At 35.8% G+C, this 20,047-nt stretch overlaps 1 protein-coding gene and 1 long non-coding RNA gene across 2 annotated transcripts in view; one reads left to right on the forward strand and one right to left on the reverse strand.

The window, feature by feature from the left end:
- Positions 1–20,047, forward strand: part of TRHDE (thyrotropin releasing hormone degrading enzyme) — a 371,390-nt gene that overhangs the window by 233,033 nt on the left and 118,310 nt on the right. The window lies entirely within an intron of this gene.
- On the reverse strand, positions 992–18,400 carry LOC140642151 (uncharacterized). The gene is made up of 4 exons (XR_012038695.1): positions 18,317–18,400; positions 14,124–14,248; positions 4,155–4,356; positions 992–1,387 (listed from the first exon to the last, which is right to left on the reverse strand). It is a non-coding gene; the product is annotated as an uncharacterized lncRNA (long non-coding RNA).

The following is a 20,047-nucleotide window of genomic DNA, read 5'->3' on the forward strand; positions in this document are numbered from 1 at the left end:
TGCCTATTTTGTCACTGTTTCAGTAGGAAGTATGGTTTGGGTTATATATACTAAAGTAAGGGATTTTTCTGGAATGAAAAAAACACCATATTTTTAAATAAATAATATCTTGGCATACACATAAAAATAAGGGTTATGCAATCTGACTGTAACAATCACTGGCTATGATCATCTTATAAAGAAAATATGAACAGTTTAGGAAATTGAGAAACACTAAGCAGAAAAGTGAGAGACAGAGAGAGGGATAGAAGGAGAGAGAGAGAGAGAGAAAAAAAGTAAAAAAAATAAAAAAATAAAAAAAATAAAAAGGAGAGAGAGAGAGAGAGAGGGAGAGAGAGAGAGAGAGACTGATTTAGAAACAATTGGAGATAAATCCTATCAGAAGAAGCTAAAGAACTCACATATGTCCAGCCTCGAGGAGAGAGGGCAAAGAGGTGACTTAATAATTGGCTCTAATATATGAACGGTCATTATAGGAAGGCTGCTCACTATTTCTCTGTCAACATCAAGGTCAGAGTAAGATAAATAGCCTTAAATTACAGGAAGAAATTTCAGCTCCATTTAAGAAAGAACTTCTTGACATAAAAGGGAATGAAACGTTTCAGTGTGAGATACCAAGGATTAGAAAATATGCATTCTTTGATATTATTTAAAAATAAAATTAAAAATCTGATCCCAAATTAGCAAAGTAAATGGAAGGAGGGCCATTAAAAAAATTCCTCCTGGATCTTGACTGCATATTATATATCATAGTCAAATAACGTAATATAAAATTTATAACCTAAGAAATTTATTTTGCATGCCCATCTTTATGTGTGGATCACCCAATTTCTTGATTATGATTATAGAAACATAAATGGTAAAAGCAGCAAACTATTTGCATCTTAGGAAAAATGGGAAAATATAGAGATGATTCCCATCCATTCTGAATCATCTGTTAACATCTGTAAAAAATCAAGGAAAGAATGTCCATGATAGAACACACTTTAGCAACTCCTGCCCTTTATTACCATGAATCTTGTCTTTGTCCTTGGCCTTGAATTACCATGTTTCAAGGCCAGAGGCGATTTTAAGACATCAGGTAAAGGAAATACCTTTTTGCTCTTGCAAAGAAAATGTACATGGTGGGAGGAGATGATTTTATTGACATTTTCCTGATAAATGCCTTTACCACTTACTGGTAAATTATTAATTTGTGCATTTTGCTGATGGAGGCAAGTTTTCTTTTGCACATATGTTTGACTGATCATCACCCTCTGAATGGTTTCTTTCTCTTTTTTTCTTCCTCAACTCTTAATACTTACAACGGCTCACTTTTTTCTTTTGAGTCACTTGTACTTCTTCCCCACTAGCTGTTCCATCTATGATTTAGAGGTATGTGGTGCACCTGAAAGAAATAGTACACATTTGTGGAAATAAGTAGCAAGTTACTCCATCATAAGGAATGGGTTAATCCCATTGAAAGGATTCTCATACCCTCAGCCCTTCTGTGTCTCATTGTTCTGATATTAACTAATGGTTTGGTATACTACTTTTGAATTCCTCTGTTGGACACGGTTTCTGTCATCCTGACTTTGCTGAAATGCTTAAGAAGGCACAGTGTTGGTTTTGACCTTTTTTTTTTTTCTCTTTTTGTGAAAGCCAGAGTGGTGATCACACAATCACACAAGAAGCTAAGAGTCAGAGCTTGTGTAAGTCTTAGCTTGCAGAACTTGGCTATAGCAAGATTGTGTTTCTGCAGCTTTCTGAAATACTTTCACAGCTACACTTGTTCTTAGTGTTTTGCTTATGCCAAAGACTAATTCTAATGACTTTTGCAATGGTTCACTCATGCCCGATTTCATTAATAGCCAAAATTAAGAATAAAAAGTACCATTTCAATTAGTATATATGGTAATATACAAGGAGTATTCCATTCCTGCAAGTTGCTCATTGTGTGACTATGTGTGATTTTAGTTCCATTAGGCGAGGAGGCAGCTATAATGCATCTGAGAAAGGAATGGGCATCTGTTAACAGAACAAGATCAATTTTGTCAGTAGGCCTGTGAATCTCAAAATTGTTTTATACAAGATATTCAGGGAAAAATAGTGATTGAAGATAAAAACCAAAAAGAATTGGGAATCAGCCAATGCATTTTCCCCTGGCACATTGAGGACTGCAATGTTTTGAATAGGTTTTCTGGAATAGCAACAGACTTCTATGGTGGTTAGAAAAGGACAAGTAAAGTTAGGAATAAATTAAGATTTAAAGGATAAACAAGCAAGGCAACTGGAATTAGAGGTTGACATTTTGACAAATGAGAAGTACAGAAGAGGGAAAAGGAGAACAGGAATAAAATTTCCTTTTCACAAAAAGAATGTTTGGAGAAAATAGAGAACAAAAACGTTCACAATGTAATTTTTGTTTGTGTACTTATGACAATGGAATAGGTTGGAAGAAGTTGACCTCAACTGAATTTTTCTGAAAAATAATCATGAATGGGTTATGTTTTAGCATCTGAGGGATTCACACCTTTTTGCTCAACATAACCACCACCCATTTTTAATCAACCATACATGGTATGTTTATGTAGTGCACAGACCTTTAATAGCCCTTTGTAGTTATCAATGTGGCCTGCAAAGTTCAAAAGAGTTATTCCCCAATTATCCCAATTACCCTTAGGGGCCCTTTTCATTTCTGTTCCTTTACATATGGACCCAGAGATGATCTAATCTTATTACTAAAAAATTTGTACCTTATAAATATTAAACAATGTGCCTCTTGGTTTATCAAAGCCTCATATAAATCTCAGAGTTTTTATTTCAAATTGGCCAAATTGTGTCCCTGTGCTGGGCTGATATAATTCTAGTGAAACAAACAAAAACTCTCTGTTTGGCCCATGTCGGCTTTCTGAAGGTAAATACGCTATTTCCCTTGAAATAATGAAAATATTTTGGGGAGCACACTTTCACAGATATTTTCATGGATTCTTTCAGTGGAGGCTGAGGGCCATTTGATGACCTACTGAGAAAATTATCTAGAGACTACATGTTTTCTACATCCTTTATCATTCATGCTATTGCATATTTCCTAGTAGCACTGAGTCAAGTTTTTAGTCTTTCTGATTTTTAAAAATAGAATGTCTTACAGCTTTTTCGAATTGTCTTTATGTCAATATTAGAAGGCTTGACTATGATTCCATACTACATATTCTTACCTTTAAAAAATAGAGAGATTAAAAAAAAATACAGAAGCTGGCTTTTTGTCTTGGGGGCATTTTTCCAACCAGGAGAATTTGAGCAAACTTTTCAAGGTTTCACAAAGATAGGAAAGGAAGATAAGCCTAAGGTGAGAAGTTTAATGAGAGGCCTCCCACAAAGCCAGGACCTTAAAGATCTATGCCCTTAGCACACAGGTGAACTAGAAATAAACCCATCTCCCTCCTCATGGGGCTGCAGAGAAATTGTCTGTTCCAAACTTTCCCCTGAAAATTTGCAACCACAGGAAACACTTGCATGATGGCATCGCAGCTCAAATGAAAATGACCTTGGTATACTTGAACCTCAAGACAGGATTTTAATTTAAAATGCTTGTTCCTGCACTCGAGGTGTCCCCAGATGCCAGACGAAGCTAAAACAAATCCTTTCTAGAAATACATGTTTTTGCATCACATCTCAAAAGATTTCCAGAGGTCAATCCCCAAGAAAAAAAGAGCATCTCACAGTCAAAAATCACTCATCATGCAAGGAACAAAAGTCTTGTGAACCCGAGATAGCTAAAACAATTGAGAGCAGAATAATTCATGCAAATGATGAAAATATTGGGCATGTTAGACATAGAATATAAAATGGCATGTTAATAAACATGAAGGACAAAAAGAGGCTTGGAAATAGAAGCAAAATGCAATCAGATTTTACACACAACCAATGAGGATTCCTAAAGATGCAAATGTAATGACTATATTAAAAATTACAGTCTATGAAGTAGATGGTTTATTACAGATTAGAAGGAGCTGAAGAGAGAATTGTAAACAGGAAGATAGAAGTGAAGAAACTCTCCAGTGTGGCACTGAGAGACAGATGGGAAATGCGCAAGAAAGTTTATGAGACAGGAGAGAGATTGAAAAGTTGTAATTATTGGTCAATACATGGACTCAAAGCTTAGGATCACTTACTTTTTCCATCCTTTGTTTCCTCATCAAGTTACTGCTTCTTAGCTTCAGGGACTAACATTTTTTGCCTTAAACAGTGGCATCATTTGTAGAAACGGAGCTCGATGTTTGATCTAAGATTTTCTTTACCTTGACGTAGCAAATTGAAGCCATTAACAAAGCACTGTTTTGTCATCTCTGTTCTCTTTTATTACCATCCTAAAACCTTGAATTAAATAAAGCAAGGATATTAATTTTAAAATTAAATACTAAGTATACTTTCTTTTTTTTTTTTCTATGTTAATAGTTATGTGTTGAATGTTCACCACATTCCAGGAGTTTTGCCATATGTCATTCCATTTAAACATTACATCAAGCTGCAACCTAGAATCTTTGTTATTTATTTATTTATTTATTTATTTATTTATTTATTTATTTACTTACTTACTTTACTTACTGAACTTACTATTTTTGGCTCAAGCTTACATAGCTAAGTAGAAGAACCAAAATTTCAGCCCAGTTTACCTAACTCCAGATTCTCTTCTCTCATTGCCTGATCACATAGTCAAATAGATTTTGATTTTCCTAGTAGAGAAGATTATACACATTTACTCAAATAAGTCTGCCTGTCATCTGACCATTTGTTTAATCTCTTTTTTAAAGTGACCTTTAGATACAACTTCTTGCCTAAGAAAACCGGTATCATTATTATAGTTCTTGAAGAGTCTACCTTGATGAGGTATTTTTATTTTCATTGTCCTCCCCTTCTCATCAATCCTTATTTTACCCTCTTTAGCTCTTCTTGGCTTACTCTCCTCTACCTTTGAGCCAATAACCTGTGGGTCCTCAGAAACATGCTATGCCCAGACTGTCTTGGAGCTGAGAGACTCTAAGCAAAGATGTGCACTAGCTGGAGAAGAGCTGTGTGGGCCTAGGTGACTCTGAGAGGCATGGTTAGGCTTCTGTAGAGTGGACCTCATCCAGAAGCAAACCAACTGGTGCAGTTGTGCATTGCCTCTCTGCTGTAATTTTACAATAGGATGCAATTAGCTCAGTGCCATAAAAATATCTGGCCTACAGGAGGGAATTTTTGGTATGTATCCCCCTGTGAGTACTATAGGCAATGATCAAGCAGCTGAATGTCTGTGTTTTGCTTCCATATTCCCCAGACTGTTTTCCAGCCCTACAATTTTAAGATGAAATGTGCAGACATTTAATGCCACATCATTTTCCTTCTGGAAGGGCATCAGTCACAGCAGGAACTTCACGACTAAATTATAGCAGTTTGGTCACATTTGTTAAGAGGAAAAGCAAGAGTTTTAAGTGCTGTCTAATGTCTAACATGGTTTTTCCAGTTTGTAACGAGTATGGTGGTAGTGTCGGGGGGAAATTAGCATCGTAAAGGTGTTAATGTCTGAAATAATAACCTCAACTAACACTCTCTGACACTAGATAGTGTCTCTTCTCTAGAAGTTCTTTATGTATATTAAGTCATTTAATCCATACAACCACCACGGGATACTGATGCTCTTTCCATCCCCAATTTATGGATGGGGAAACTTCAGTAGTAACTTATCCAGCATCTCAAAGTTAGTAAATGTTGGATTGGGATTCGTACAGTGATGCTTCTCTCTGTGCCCTTCATCAGCTATGCTAGAATGGTAATTCTTCAATTTCCATTTATGTTTAGAGAACATGTGGAACATAAAACATGAAAAGGCACTCATTTCATTTCTAGTAGAGCACTCACATTTTGACATTATTAGCATATATTTCCCTAGTCCTTTTTTGAAGCAAGGCTTAGCCATATCCTAGTTATTGCCTCGGTCAGTGCGTTATAGACAGTGAGGACACAATAAATGCATATAGTTTAAAGGAATGTTAACAGCAATTTATTCCACTCTCAAAACCCTCAGAGATAAGGTGGTGATGCAAATTTAATTTCTATTTGTCTTGGATTCCTAACAGCAGTATATTTTTGAGACATTTTTGTTTTTTTTATCTTAAACATTTGGGATGCAGAAGAGAAGTGAATATGGCTCTGTACGATTACACAAATTTATGCTTTATTAAAGGCTCGCATTACCTTTTTAAGAGTTCTTTAGTTTGAATTATTCACACTTTTCCTGAAAAATAATGCAGAGTGAAACTCCTTTTGTTTGTTATGAATTACCTGCCTTGAACATGAAGTGATGCTCCCTTGTTCTGAGATCCTGTGATTCCTTAGACAAACCTGATGGAGAAGTTAGGAGTGCTCGGAGCATAGCCCTTACCTCTGAGATGCAGGTCATGGAAAACAATGAGCATACCCGCCTCTCAGCATCCCTTAATGCCTCTGTCAGAGACAGCCCACAACCTGACCGGCCATTGATCGGCTCCTTTATGGCATTTTTGTTCCTAATTCCACTCTTGTTTACTTTAAAAGCCAAATCCTTCACTATTTTCCACTTCTGCTTGAGAAAACATTTTTATAGCTTTGGGACCAAATGTTTTTCATCAGCTCATTTTAATGTCTCTTTTCAATGACCTTGTTGTCAACTGAAGCCCCGATGGTGCTGGTTGGAGTATGGGAGAAATCTGCTGCCAGAGAACACCACTTATTTTCTCCTAGAAATAAGGAAGTAAGAGTCACTTAGCTTTTTTTCCCCTTCTATATTTACTCTGTGTTAAACTACAAGAAAGTCAACTGGGCCTTTAATGGCTCCTAAAGGGAAGGGGTAGGGTTGGGTAGTATTACATCACCAGGTATTAGGGTGGTTTGCTTCTTCTAGACTTCTGGCCAGGACAATAGTCAATGTTTCTTGTTCTGGTTAGTGATAAAAAGAGTGAAGGAAAGCCACAGGTAGAAACTTTCTGCCACGTGCAAAAAAGCTAAAGTTTAGGAATGTAGCAACAGAACTTGTGACGTAGATGTTTGCTTAGAGAGTGTTAGATGCTTCCTCATAGATTCCCAGGCAAAAAAACAAAAACAAACAAACAAACAAAAAACAAAAAACAAAACCCACCAAAAACCCAAAAAACAAAAAAAAAACCCCACCAAAAACAAAACAAAACAAAAACAAAAACAAACAAAAAAACACACGAAAAAAAATATTCCCAGGCAAAAGGGCATTGTGTATTTTTACACGTCTCTCTTGGGAAGTTTTAGCTTGCAAAGGTAGCGTTTCCCAAAGTGTGATCTGTGGAACACCACAACATATTCCCTTATAGCTATTTTCCCCCTTTACTCAGGTATTAAAACTCTGTATTTTATTAATTTGGCTTAAGGTACAAAACTGTATCTTAAGTGAAAACTCTAAGCAACGAATTTCCAATGTGGGCTTGCTGAATGAATGCTGGCAAGATTGCATTTGCTGGTCTGTGTGTCGAAACGGGCTGATTCTTTGCGCTTATGATCCACCACTGTCAGAAGGGTTTGTTCAGTGATAAATGGCTTGCTACTTCGGTTCCCTGGATGACATGTCTCTGAGTTTTGAAACTCTCTAGGGACACCTGCGCCTTGCCACACGCTGAAAGCAAAAATCAAAAGCTGGAGGCAAGAGCTGTCCTTATGTTTTACCAGAGAGGCAGGTGATGAGCACACCTCTGATTCTGGAGGTTGTAGACTGGCTCCTAGATGTTATCAAGTCCTCGTACTCACCTGCTCCCCATTATACTCTGCTACCCACAAACATCGAAACTGAAGTTATGCCTTCTGCCTTCCTGGAGGAGAAGCAAGGAGGGAAATAATACATTTCTCCATGAAATATGTGAAGAGGCTAATTTATTTTCTTGAGAACAGCTGAAGGTGGTTTGATGAAACTTTAATCCGGGCATTTCATTCTCCGTGTAAACTCACCCTGAAGTCAGGATAGTGGAAAGGGAGAGAGAAAACCTTACTCTAGCAATTATTTTCCTTATCCTGCAAATATCAGTACAGGAAAATAATTTCCTTTGCTTCCAGTAGATCGGTCATATCATATAGGAATGAATCCAACAATGAAGATTACAAAATGTCAGTCAGTTATCAACCCCATACCCTCAACAAGAAGTTTTTCTTTTTTTCCCTTTTCTATGTATATCTGAGTGATAAAATGACGTGCAGGTTTCAATCGATCCATTTCCACTGTGGATTAATTGCAACAATCAAAACATTAGTTATGCTCATATTCACTGATAATACACATTTTATTTATTATGGATCTAGTAGGATGGTAAATTCAGTTTTATAGCCCAGTGGAGTTTGAGAAGTGTGGCTTTATTCAATATTGTTCTTGAACTCTGCGATGGCCCGTCTCTGTAAATAATCTCATCAACCTCTTATGTGAGCCCATCCTTGAAGAGTTCCTCATATGGACGCTTAATGAAAAAATATACTATGCTTTTGTCCTTGTCAGTGGTGTCAGAACATATGAGATGTTCGGCACAACTGCTAAATAAAGCTTCTGCCGTAAGAGGAGGCCCAGTAACATTTTATCTGGATGGGTAAGCAGCTAGTGCATCCCAGGTTTCAGAGAAAAAGACAATCCTGAGCCAACATGAAGGACATAGTTATTTATGGTCATGTCTAGTGAATTTTGTTCATGTGGAAAGTATGCCTCAAAGTCCAGAGAACTGACCTCCAACTCTCAAGTCCTCTTGCCTTGAATTTCCATAATTTTCCATGGAGGCTTCTTTTAATACCCGTCTTCAGAGATGCGTTTATACCACCCAAGACAACATTTATACCAACACATGTTTGAATCTAGAGTTTCTGAATTAGACCAACAAACTATGGACGTTTACATAAAATACCCTGTGAATACAGTTTAAAGGAAATACCCTGTGGATATAGTTGCACCCCACCTAACTTCATTTTAAAACTTCATTTAGAAAAAGGTCACTTGACAGTATACGTATTTTAGAAAGAAGGTTTGAAAATCTGGAATCTCCTTTCAAAATAAGAATAAAATAACTTTACCCTTTAGATATTTACTTATTAATTTATTTTGATCTATCTTTATTTATTTTTGTTTATAAGCTGTGGAATTTATTTATTTATTTTTTTAGTTTTTGTTTAAATTCCATTTACCTAACCTACAGTATAATATTAGTTTCGGGTGTACGAAGCAGTGATTCAAGACTTCCATACAACACCCAGTGCTCATCACAGCCAGTGCCCTCCTTCATCTCCCTCACCCTCTGGTAACCACCCCTTTGTTCTCTGTAGTTTAGTCTGCTTCTTGGTTTGCTTCCTTCTCTCTTTTATCCCCCTTTGCTCCTTTGTTTTGTTTCTTAAGTTCTACATATGAGTGAAGTCGTATGGTGTTTGTCTTTCTCCGACTGACTTATTTTGCTTAGCATAATCTCTCTAGCTCCATGTTGTTGCAAATGGCAAGATTTTATTCTTTTTTTAATGACTGAATACATTCCGTTGTATACATACACTACGTCTTCTTTATCTGCTCACCCGTCAGTGGACATTTGGGCTAGTCCTATAATTTGGCTATTAGTATTTAATGCTGTTATAATCATTGGGATACGTGTTTGTTTGTTTTTTTAATTACTAGTTTTGTATTCTTTGGATAAATACCTAGTAGTGTGATTGCTGGATTGCAGGGTAGTTTTATTTTAACTTTTTGAGGAACCTCCACACTGTTCTCCAGAGTGGCTGCACCAGCTTGCTTCCCACCAACAACGTAAGAAGGATCCCCTTTCTCCACATCCTCGCCAATGTTTGTTTTTTGTGTTGTTGATTTTAGCCATTCTGATGGGGGTGAGGTGATATCTCATTGCAGTTTTGATTTGTATTTCCCTGAGGATCAGTGATGCCTGACGCATCACTAACAGTGTAATGTGTAACTCTTCGTGTGTCTGTTAGCCATCTGTATGACTTCTTTGCAAAAATGCCTATATGTCTTCTGCTCATTTTTTAATTGGATTATTCATTTTTTGGGGTGTGGAGTTTTATAAATTCTGTATATATTTTGGATACTAACCCTTTATCAGATATGTCATTTCTAAGTATTTTCTCCCATTCCATGGATTGCCCTTTATTATTTTTTTTTATTGTTTCCTTCACTGTGTAGAAGCTTTATATTTTAATGAAGTCCCAGCAGTCTGTTTTTGCTTTTGAAGGAGTTGCCAGTGTCAAAGAAGTTACTGCCTCTGTTCTCCTCCAGGATTTTTATGGTCTCAGGTCTCACAGATAGACCTTTAGTCTATTTTGAATGTATTTTTGTGTGTAGTGTAAGGAAGTGGTCCAGTTTCATTCTTCTGCATGTGCCTGCCAGTTTTCCCAACACCACTTATTGAGGAGACTGTCTTTTCTTTCCATTTCATATTCTTTCCTACTTACTTGAAAATTAATTGAGCATATAGTTGTGGGTTCATTTTTGGATTTTCTATTCTGTTCTAGTGATCTCTGTGTCTATTTTTGTGTCAGCACCATACTGTTTTGATCACTACAGCTTTATAATATAGCCTGAAGTCTGGACTTATATTATTATATAGCCTGATGCTTTCAGCTTTGCTTTTGTTTTTCAAGTTTGCTTTGGCTGTTTGGGGTCTTTTGTGCTTCTCTACAAATTTTAGGTTTCTTTGTTCTAGCTCTGTGGAAAATGCTGTTGGTATTTTGATAGAGATTGCCTTAAATGTGTGGATTGCTTTGGGCAGGATAGACATTTTAACAGTATTTGTCCCTCTCATCCCTGAGTATGGAATGTTTTTCCATTTCTTTATGTCATCTTCAAATTCTTCCATCAGTGTTACATAGTTTTCAGAGTACAAGTCTTTCACCTCTTTGGTTAGGTTTATTCCTAGGTATCTTATTGTTTTGGATGCAGTTGTAAATGGTACTGATTCCTCAGTTTTTCATAATGTGGCTTCATTATTGGTATAGAGAAATGCAACAGATATTCGTGTGCTGATTTTGTATCCTGCAACTTTACTGCATTTGTGTAAAATGCCTCTGGCAGTTTTTTTTTGCTGTAGCTTTTTGAGTTTTCTATAGAGTATCATGTCATCTGCAAAGGGTAAAAATTTTTCTTCTTCCTTACTAATTTGGATGCCTGTTATTTCTTTTTGTTGTCTGATTGCTGTGGCTGGAACTTCCAGTATTACGTTGAATATAAGTGGTGAGGGTGGACATTCCTGTCTTGCTCTTCACTGTAGAGGAAAAGCTCTCGGATTTTCCCCATTGAAGATGATCTTAGCTGTGTGTTTTTCATGTATGGCCTTTATTATGATGAGATGTGTTACCTCTAAACCTATTTTGCTGAGGGTTTTTATCATGAATGATGTTTCATTTTGTCTAATGCTTTTTCAGCATGTATTAAAATGTTCACATGGTTCAAGTAGGATTTATTCTTGGGTCGCAAGAGTGCTTTGATAATCTCAATTCAACCCACGTGATACGCCACACTAATAAAAGGAATTATGAGAACCATTTGATCATTTCAATAGACGTGTGTATTATTTTTAAATTGAAAAGTAGTCTATCCTTAGGTCTTCTATGTTTCCTAAGGTTAGTCATTTCTAAAAGTATCAACTCTTTTAAATCTAAATAATAATAGAGTCTCATGAAATATTTAGAAATTAACTAGCCTAAGGAGTTACAAAATAAAAAGTTTCTGTCTAGTATTATTTTGGGACTATATTATTGAAATTTAGGCTTACATTTCTTTGTCTTTACTATATATAACCCCATAGGACTATGAGATACTATACTAGGGTTTTCTGGTACTTTTTTTTTTTGTGTGTGTGTGTGTGTGTGTGTGTGTGGTGTTTGTGTGTGTGTAAGTATCTGGCAATTTTTAGGTCATTGCCTTTTTTCTAAAAGTGATACCAGTGAGCTATGGTAGAGAAGGATTTGGGAGCAGCAATTTTAGTAGATAGCTGGGTTAAATGGATGAATAAATGAATAGATCAAAGAATGTGCCAGTTTGGAAATGGGCTAAACAGGAGTCCATACACAACTGTTTGATTGTGGCAGGTCTGACTGGAGAGTATTTTTCTAGTTTCTGACAGCTTAATACTTAAACTCTTAACACAAAAAATACATAGTTTATTTAAATTGCATTTTAAACTACAATCTACATGTTCCTTTGGTGATTAATGCCAAATATTTTTTTTCATGGATAAGAAATACTTTCCTTCCTTTGAATATATTTTGTAGTCTTTTTTTTAAAATATGGTTGTTCTTTAATTCCCAGTGGAGTTGAAAATCAACTGAGCATATCTAGTTAATTTTTTAAAGATTTTATTTATTTATTCATTAAAGACACTGAGAGAGAGAGGCAGAGACACAGAGGGAGAAGCAGGCTCCATGAGGGGAGCCTGACGTGGGACTTGATCCTGGATCCTAGGGTCACACCCTGAGTGGAATGCAGATGCTCAACCGCTGAGCCACCCAGGTGTCCTGCATATTTGGTTTATAGAAGCTTTCCTACATTTGAAAATTATCATTACATGTTTAGATGCTTCTTTTTAGCGAAAAAAAATCTGTATATCTAGTTTAAAACTTTTTATCCAATCTCTCATTTTTCTCTGATATCCCTCTGACATTTTTACCTATAATTTTTTTTATAGCCCATTATTATTTCAAATCACATTCAATATCATGTTTCTTTCCTGCATTATATTTTACATCCCATTCTGAAAAGTACTTCCAGATACGTACTATACTCATGAGCAAATGGTCATGCATTCTATTGTTGTGCTTTCACTGAATTGATTTCTTTATACTTTTTTCAGATAACTTATTGCTAAAAATCCTCTTTTTTTTTTTTATAGCAACTGTAGACAACAGCAATTACTTACTTTTTATCAGCTACTGGTAGACAGTTTAGAAATAGTACCTGAAGATTCCAGCTTTTTTTGACTTACCAAGCTCATAATTGATATTTTATGTTGCTAGAATGTCTACTTTATAAATGTTCTATTGATGATATGTAATAGTTCAAAATTATTCTTTTTTTATTTAGAGAGAGAGAGATGGGGGAGAGAGGGACAAAGGCAGAGAGAGAATCTTAAACAGACTGTGTGCTGAGTGTGGAGCCCAACACGGGGCTTGATCTCCCAACCCTGAGCTCATAACCTGAGCCAAAACCAAGAGTTGTACGCTTTAAACAACTGAGCCACCCAGGCGCCCCCCAAAATTATTCTTTAAAAGTAAGTATGTGGAGACATTTTCCCATTACTATTAAAATCAGTTCTTTATAACCTTCAAACACGTTTTTGCTGGTGACATGAGAACTATACACAAGTGCCTGGACTCTCCTGAAGTTCACACTTCTCCAAGTATCACTTAAAATAGGGCTGCACCTGACATAGAGTCAGTGAGGTGTCTGCACATGGATAGCTAGACTTACAGTTTTATGACTTTAATATAAATACCAAAAGTACCTTTTGTAACTAAAGGTTATAATTTAATGGTTGAATGGATGAAATTATTTAAGAAAAGATACTAAGAAATTTTGAGAATATTAGGGCAAATCTATAAAAGAGAATCTTGAATTTGGGAATCCCTAAAGAGTCACCGTAGATGGATAATAAAAATAATAAAAATCTGCATGTAGTTTTACACAACCATTTTCTTCCTGACATCTCCACCTGGATTGGTTTCTAGAAAACAGGAAAAATATTTACCAAGAGTTGTTCTTTGTTTCAAATAATGTTGCAACCATACTTATTTACTGCTTTCTTTTTTTTTTTTCCTATTGTTTCCTATTAACATTAAACAGTTAGTACATTTACTTAGTTCTCTAATTTAAAAGACATATATTGAATGTCGAGTCATGTAGCGAAGTGCTGGGTTTCCCCTCCTGACTACTGGTGGTATCACAAACATTTGTTATATTTGCATTCTCAAAATAAGACAGACTGTGCTCTATGTCAAAATAAATACAAAAATGGATATTAAAAACAAGGGTTGTAGGAAAATTGTAAGAACATTTTAAATTCCAGTTTGAATTAGGAAGAATTTCTTAGAAAGAAAGGTGATATTAAAGACTTAAGTCATGTTAGAGTTAATACCTGATTTGGGGCAACTGGGGCATTTCATCATGAAGAAGTCATTCAGAGTCTAGGATAATGAAAATTGCAGGGAGACCAGATAGACAGCTCTTTACTTATTTCTCAAAGACAATACAGGCCAGAATCTGAGAGAGGGATTATAAAGGAAAGACATATTTGAAAAAATAGTATTCCCTTAAGAGTCATTTGCCTGTTCATTTTCTTTTATCTTTCAATAAGTCAAATAAAAAATAGAATTTATGTGTACTGTATATACTTTATACACTTCAATATTATATATATTGATATACATAATAAAAGTAAAACTTAGGTTGAAAGAATGATTTTAATCGTGTAACTAAATGTTGTGCTTATAAATTAGTTTATAGGTAACTCTCAAGTGTTTGAATATTTGGCTTTTTGATTATTAGATGAACAAGTGAATATTTAGATTATTCAGAACATATTCAACTTAATGTATCAGAGGTTAACATTGCACTCTGATTTTCAGACAAAATATCCTACTGACACTAAAATATCATTACACCACAGTATGTTGTTGTTTGCATAATAAACCATATTTACTTAAGTTATCAGCATTCGGTTTAATCCAGCAATGCCTCTTTAAGAAGTACCATGTCCTTTTAAAATATTAGGCAGAAATTGGGGAAGCATTTTGTATTCAGAGCATATCTAAAACCTAATTCATAATGATTCTGTTAAGTATTTAATTTGTGACATTTGCCAGCACAATATTATGCAAGTGTCTTTAAAAGTCTTATTTATGTAGCATGTTGGATATGCCTTGTTCACTAATATTAATTCATGTTGTATTTTTCTTAATAAGCTAAATTTCGTATGGGTTTCCAGCTGTGATAGTTTAACTCCAGCAAGGAACAATTGTTCTACAATAAGTGACAACGATACCATTTGTTGGCTGATATTCAAAAACCACAAATGATATTGACATCTTTGTGCAATTACTTTACAGCCTGTTGTTTTCAAGTTCTCAAATGATTTTGAGATTAAAGAATATTTAGAGTTTTACAAACAAATGGTGTTTCTTATAATTCTTTTAATTAATTTTACTCTTTGAACACTATTAATGGTTTGGGACATTTCAGCTCTTATTTGGTTCAGAAATAGAAAATAGTAATATTTTTACCATGTAATGTTACCTTTGCTTTGCTAATACCTTTGCACTGTAATGAGAATTACAATATATTCATTAATAATCTTATTTTTAAAAGAAAATTACTACTCATAAGATCTGAATTGTTTAAAGAGTTACTCTAAACGCTTGGCTAATTCAATTCAATTTGTTTCATTTTTCCTCTGTCAGATAAATTCATTTTATATAAATAAAATGGTAACACAAAAATACTCCGAGAATGATCCACAGATAAATCATGGAATAAGGGGTTTTCACCATTAAGATAAGATAAGAGGAATTCAAGATTTATATAAAACAGAAAAGATTGAACTAAATGGAGATTAATTATAAGGTGTTTCATATTAACAATTTTCCCAGAGACCTCTATATTTAATCAAAATCTCAAGAAATTTTTCAAACAGAGAATAAGATGTGCATGTACCCAAGACCCAAATTTACCAAATATCATCATTTTATTATTATCTTTACATGTCCCTTCCTCTCTTCCCCAGGATCTCAGTAAACATATATAACTCTATCTCATCCATATTTTTATGCTTGGATATCTATACCCTTTATCTTCACTGCTATACGATATGACTAAAGCACAGTTTGTAAATCTGTCCCCCATCTGTTGATGGACACTTGGGCTCTTCCCATAATTTAGTGATTGCTGATAAGGCTGCTATAAACATCGGTGGCCATGTGTCCCTTGGAATTTGTATTTTTTTATCCTTTGGGGAAATACCTACTAGTGCAATTGCTGCATCATAGGGTAGTTCTATATATTTTTAAAGATTTATTTATTTGAGAGAGAGAGAGAGAGAGAGAGAGAGAGAAAGTGGTGGGAAGAGGCAGAAAGAGAGGGAGAGTCTCAACCAGACTCAACGCTGAGCCTGGAGCCCCACGTGGAGCTTGATCTGAGGACCCTCAGGTCATGACCTTAGCCAAAACCAAGAGTCAGCCACTTAACCACTGTGCCACCCAGGCGCCCCCTAGTTTTAACTTTTTGACTGATGAATCGATAAAGAAGATGCAATACAAACACATATACACACAGTGGAATATTACTTAGCTGTAAAAAAAAAAAATGAAACCTTGCCATTTGCAATGACATGGATGGAGTTAGAGTACATTACGCTAAGTGAAACAAGTCAGAGAAAGACAATGACCATATGATTTCACTCATATATGGAATTTAATTTTTTTTAAGATTTTACTTATTTATTTATGAGAGACACACACAGAGAGAGAAACAGAGACACAGGCAGAGGGAGAAGCAGGCTCCCTCTGGGGAGCCTGATGTGGGACTCGATCCTGGGAATCTAGGATCACGCCCTGGGCCAAAGGTAGACACCCAATAACTGAGCCGCCCAGGAGTCCCTCATATATGGAATTTCAAAAATGACACAGATGAACTTAGGGGGGAAAAAAGAGGCAAATCATACAGCAGACTTCTAACTATAGAGAACAAATTGATGTTTGCTGGAGGAGAGGATGGTGGGAGGACGGGTTACATGGGTGAAAGGCTTAGGGAGGGCACTTGTGATGAGCACTGGGTGTTATATGGAAGTGATGAATCACCAAATTCTACTCCTGAAACTAGTATTATTACACTATCAGTTAATTAAGTGTAATTTAAATAAAAACTTGAAACAAAATCAATCAATTTTGGCCCCCCCATTCTTGGACCCAAGTTTGTTTGCAGTTTTTGTTTATTTGAAGCTATTGAAATTTGAATTAGGAATGAGAAACGGTGTTGCAGATGATGTCTCTCCCCATATGTCAGGGTGCATCCCGTGCAAGTGCTTTGCACCGTGTGTATACCCGCTAGAGAAATTCCTGGGTGATGGCTGGGTGTGTGCATCTGTGTTTCTCCCCTCGGTCTACCTTCTTCCAGACAGCTAGTACTCACGTTCTATCGACCCTCCTCACTCTCTGCATTTATTTCCCTGAGATACTAGAAAAAAAAAAAAATACATCGATGCTGTCCCTCCTGCAAAATAGGACCCTCTCCTGTGGATCCCAGATGCTCTGGGGCCTTGCTGCAGTGGGTGGCCCAGGGCTGGTGGCTCCTCCCCACATCCCCAAGGAGCCTGCTCCCCGCTCCACACGCCCCCTCTCTACACGCATTCACATTCCTTCTCTACCCCATTACTCTTCTCTGCATTAAATGTCATATTTTGTTCTCAATAAAAATCCTTTGCCTTACGTTTTCTTTGCCAGACATCTTTCGGTCTTTGCAGCCTCTTAGTGAAAAATCTCAATTCCTTTGCTCCCTTCTCTTTTGAAACTAATTATACTTTCACTTTTACTCCTGGACCAAATTTTTCTCATCAGGTCAAAAATTAACTCCACATTGAAAAACCCATTTAGTCTTCAACTTAGTTGACTTGCTTTCTCCAGCATATTTCATCGTGATTATCATTCTCCCCTTGAAACACCTCTTCATTTTGTTTTCTAGATGCCATAATCTCCCCCCCCCCTTTTTTTTGGTTCATTACCAGCTCACTGGCCATTCCTCCCTCATCTTTTTGATGAGCTCAATTACTTTTCTCAGACTCTAAGTGTGGAAATACCCCAGGACCCATTCTTCAGAATCTATATATGAATATATATTTACGGTTTATGTAATATATGTAATTACATAGTTATATATATTTATAATATACATTAAAGTAATTTGATTTTTATACTTTATAATAGAAAGTATAAAATAATAATTATAAATATGATGGATAATAAATATATAAATAACATAAGTGTATATTATAAAATATATAAAACATGTTTAATATAATATAAAAATATATATTTTTAATCTATACTAGCTTCTTGGGGTTCCTAGGTCTCTAGCTCCAATTTATCTTCTGAATTTTAGATTTCAGAAGGCAACTCTGATTTCTCTGCCTGGGATGCTCTTCCCCAACTATCAACAAGGCTTACTTCTTCATTTAATTTCATGTCTCTGCTCAATATCAATTTATTGCATGAATCTTCCATAATTATCTTACATAAAATTTGAGAGCCCATCTCCTCCAGCACTCTCCAGCACCCTTACCCTGCTTTATTTTTCTTCATGGCAATAATTGGTACTTGGCACGGTTACATTAAGCTGTTTATTAACTGTCTCTTCCCCTAGAACGTAAACTCCGTGAAAGTTCTATTTGGTTTGTTCTCTGCATTATCTGCATCCTTAGAGAAGTGCCTGGCACAGTAAGCACTCGATAATTGTGTGTTGGTTTCCAAGTAAATGAATCTTTAAGTTTACCACAGCGTGCCCTTTTCTCCCCCTATGTGATTGTGTAAATACCCAGGCTAGAATGTTTCCTCAGGTCCTTATCTGTACTTGATATTATTGAACTCCCCAATTTTTTGTCTGGTTTGTTAAGGCTATGAAATGCTATCTTTCTGTTTTAATATGCATTTCTTTATTAGCAAAATTAAGTTTCTTTTGTGTATTTACCACCCTTTGGATTTCTTATATTTTGAATTTTCTGTGTATATCCTTTGCCCATTCCCTCCCTCCCTCCCTCCCTCCCCTTCCCTCCCTCCCTCCCTCCCTCCCTCCCTCCTTCCTTCCTTCCTTCCTTCCTTCCTTCCTTCCTTCCTTCCTTCCTTCCTTCCTTCCTTCCTTCCTTCCTTCCTTCCTTCCTTCCTGTTTTCATTTAAATTCCAGTTAGTTAACATATAGTGTAATATTGGTCTCAGGTGTACAATAGAGTCATTCAGCACCTCCATACGTCACGCAGTGGTCATCACAAGTGTGCTACTCAATCCCCATCACCTGTTCCCACCCCCCCAATCTGGTAACCTTAGCTGTTCTCTGTAGTTAAGAGTTTATATCTTGGTTTGCCTCTCTCTATTTTTCTTTCCTTTGCTCATTTGTTTTATTTCTTAAATCCACATGTGGGTGAAACTGAATGGTATTTGTCTTCCTCCGACTGACTTACTTCACTTAGGATAATACTCTCTAGCTCCATCCATGTCATGGCAAATGGCAAAATTTCTTTCTTTTCTGTGGCTGGGTAATATTCCGTAGTGTATTAGATATCTATCTATATGTGTTTATGTCTCACATATTCCTTATCTATTCATCAGTTGATGGACACTTGGACTATTTCCATAATTTGGCTATTGTAGATAATGCTATAATCATCAGGTTGCATGTATCCTTTTGATGAATTAGTGTTTTTGTTCCCTTTTGGGTAAATACTTAGTAGTGCAATCGCTGGATCATAGCAAATGATGTCGGGATAACTGGACAGCCACGTGCAAAAGCATGAAACTGGACCACTTTCTTACAGCATACGCAAAAATACATTCAAAATACATGAAAAACCTAAACGTGAAACCTGAAATCATATAAATCCTGGACCTTAGCAGCTTTCTTCTAGGTATGTCTCCTGAAGCAAGGAAAACAAAAGGAAAAATAAACTATTGGGACTTCATTCTTTGTCCATTTCCCAAAGGGGTCTTTGTTTTTAAGTTTGTGTGCTTTATTTATTTAATCACTGATTAATGAGAGTCTTTTTTTATATTCTGGATACTAGTTTTTTGTTGCTAGTCAGACTGTAATTTATCTTTTAATGTATGATGTCTTTTATCATACAGATGTTTTTAGCTCTGTTGTAGTCTGTCCATTTTCTCTTTTGTACTTCATGCTTTTGATAATTTTATTAAGTATCCTTCTTTAATGCAAATTCTTAAACACATGCTTTCCTATTTTCCCTAACATTTTAAAAGTTTTGCATTTTATGTTAAGTTCTTTAACTGAGGTGGGTATTTTTTT

Source organism: Canis lupus, chromosome 11 (genome assembly GCF_048164855.1).
Source record: "Canis lupus baileyi chromosome 11, mCanLup2.hap1, whole genome shotgun sequence".
NCBI classification, from domain to species: Eukaryota; Metazoa; Chordata; class Mammalia; order Carnivora; family Canidae; genus Canis; species Canis lupus.